Genomic DNA, 3380 nt, shown 5'->3' with positions numbered 1-3380 from the left:
TGAATTTCATTTGTATGGGAGCTCCCCTCTTAAAAGGGGAAGGGGTCGTAATTCACCATAGAAAAAATGTCTGCCATCTAAAACTCCCACGTGCCAAATTTGGTTCTATTTGATTGATTAGTTCTCGAGCTAAGAGGAAATTTGCATTTCATTTGTATAGGAGCCCCCCCCCCATCTCTTAAAGTGGGGAAATCCATAGAAAATATACCATAGAAAATATTCTTGCCTACAAAAACACCCACATGATAAATTTGGTTCCATTTGCTTGATTAGTTCTAGAGTTATGAGGAAATTTGTATTTCGTTTGTATGAGAGCCCCCTCTCTTAAAAAGGTAAGGGGTCCTAATTCACCATAGAAAAAATGGTTGTCTCCAAAAACACCCACATGCCAAATATGGTTCCATTTGCTTGATTAGTTCTCGAATTATGAGGAAATTTGTATTTAATTTGTGTAGAAGCACCCCCTCTTAAAGTTGGGAGGGGTCCTAATTCACCATAGAAAATAGTTTTTCCTCCAGAAACCTCCACATGCCAAATTTGGTTCTATTTGCTTGATTAGTTCTCGAGTTATGAGGAAATTTGTATTTCGTTTGTATAGGAGCCCCCCCTCTTAAAGTTGGGAGGGGTCCCAATTCACCATAGGAAATATTCTTGCCCTCGAAAACTTTCACATGCCAAATTTGGTTTCATTTGCTTGATTAGCTCTCGAGTTATGAGGAAATTTGTATTTCATTTGTATAGGAGCCCCCCCTCCTAAAGTGAGGAGGGGTCCCAGTTCATCATAGAAAAAATTTTTGTCTCCAAAAACACCCACGTGTCAAATTTGGTTCCAGTTGCTTGATTAGTTCTAGAGTTATGAGGAAGTTTTTATTTCGTTTGTATAGGAGCCCCCCCTCTTAAAGTTGGGAGGGGTTCTAATTCACCATAGAAAATATTCATGCTCTAGAAAACTTTCACATGCCAAATTTGGTTCCATTTGTTTGATTAATTCTCGAGTTATGAGGAAATTTGCATTTCATTTGTATAGGAGCCCCCCTTCCTAAAGTGGGGAGGGGTCCCAATTCATCATAGAAAAAAATTTTGTCTCCAAAAACACCCACATGCCAAAATTGGTTTCATTTGCTTGATTAGTTCTCGAGTTATGAGGTAATTTGTATTTCGTTTGTATAGGAGCCCCCCCTTCTAAAGTGGGGAGGGGTCCTTATTCACCATAGAAAATATTCTTGCCCTCGAAAACTTTCACATGCCAAATTTTGTTCCATTTGCTTGATTAGTTCTCGAGTTATGAGGAAATTTGTATGGAAGCCCCCCCTTTTAAAGAGGAGAGGAGTTATAATTCCCCTTATAAAGAGGGGAGGGGTCTCAATTTACCATAGAATAAATTCTTGTCACCGAAAACACCCACATGCCAAATTTTGTGCTATTTGCTTGATTAGTTGTCGAGTTATGCAGAAATTTGTGTTTCATTTGTATGGGAGCCCCCCCTCTTAGTGGGGGGAGGGATTTCTAACCATCACTAAAACCTTTCCTGGCCCCAAAAAACCTCTAGATGCATATTTTCATGCCAATTGGTTCAGTAGTTTTCGATTCTATAAGGAACATACGGACAGACAGACAGGCAGACAGACAGACAGACAGACAGACAGACAGAAATCCTTCTTTATAGGTATAGATTTTGGAATAATTTTTCTGTTGTTTTTATATTATTTTAGGATCATTTCTGTATTACGTTTGTACCGTAAATATGTCATGTTTTATTTCATTATTGCGATATTTGTATATCACTTATGTGTCATATATTATTTTTATTTTTGCATTTTTTTAATCAATTGTTTGGGTTTTCAGTGTTATTTTTATATCATTTTCATATTATTTTTTGTTCTAATATTCCGCTTCATATGAGCTGAAATTTTCATAAAGAGCAGTACCCTTTTCGAACTTAAAGAAACAATCTACGTAACTAACTATGAAAATAATAAATAAATAATGAATTAAAAAGAAAAAATGCCATCTTCTTCAATCTATGGATTCTATCATTCAAGTAATTGAATTTCGTCTAAAACGTATTAAGTAGCACCATCATCGTGCACGTAAAACCATAAGACGAACATATATCTTAACTTGAATAAGATTACACTACACCTCAAAAGTGAGTCAAAACATGCACACGGTTGAACCACAAATTGTCGCAAATGTTCTAGATCAAATATGAATCAATAACTTTGCGGTTTTGCGGTTCAGTAGCGGCAGCAGCATCGCATACCCATTCCCAGGCTGGCCACAGGAGCAAGTGCCAGACCTCTCCAGGGCTCCACGATAACCGCTGCAGTGGGAGAAATTTAACTCATTTGATTCATGGTACTGCCGCCTCCGCATGGTTACTCCGGCCCTACTCCTACTGCCTGGTGCAGCTAATAAGATCTTCCATACTTATATTGAATGGGGAGTTTACGACCCAACTCGTGGGACGAAGAATTATGTAAGATTGGGTGCTTTGCGACGAGTTAGTCCAGATGGCTGGTAAATGGTTCACTGGTGAGTGGAGCATTAGCTGCGCTGAAAGTTCCGCAATACAGCACTGAAATGAGTAATCTGGTCCACTTGTCTATCTGAAACCGTTGCACACTTATTGCCTGGGACCAGCATTTGTGCTTGTACTTAGGCGGCAGTGGACGTCTGCCGAAGTAGGAGGAGTGAAAATGAGTTTATAATTTATTTACGTAACCGCAGGGCATATATTTGCATTTGAGGACGTACATAGGTAGTTTTGCAGCTTGAATGAATATGCGTTTAATCTTCAAATGGCACTAATAGAAAGTGCATAATTCACTCACAGTTTCCTGTGCAAAGTTAGGGATAAAGTGCAATTTGCAGTCCCTCGTCATTTTCCGCTGCTACTGAAAAGAGGAAATCGGTTGGATGTAGGCAGTAATGTGATATTGCAGAGGGCGACCATGACCGGTAATTTCCAGAGATAAATATTTTTAGTTTTTATTTAGCCTTAATTACTATACATAACGAGCAGAAGTTATGTATAGTAATTAAGGCTAAATAAAAGGATATATACAAGCAGAAGTCTTCTATATATCCTACAAACTAGAAACTAGATCCCATATGTCCGTAATATTTAATCCAAGCACGTGTTGTTTACTATCGCACTCTGCACTTTTTCCCCATAACTGCATGCCTTGCACACGCGAACAAAACGGTCGGTAGCTGTGAAGGTGCGTGACCCCACAAGATCAGACTGGCAAAGCACAAATGTAGGTACAAAAAACAAGCCGTTCATTCCTGGTTCCAGAACAACAACGTAAATATCAATTTGATTATTTATTTTTTAAAACAGTGGGAACTGAAACGAGCCGAAACATTTCACGCTA

Source organism: Sabethes cyaneus, chromosome 3, assembly GCF_943734655.1.
Source record: "Sabethes cyaneus chromosome 3, idSabCyanKW18_F2, whole genome shotgun sequence".
Classification (NCBI taxonomy): domain Eukaryota; kingdom Metazoa; phylum Arthropoda; class Insecta; order Diptera; family Culicidae; genus Sabethes; species Sabethes cyaneus.
This window is presented reverse-complemented; position numbering follows the sequence as displayed.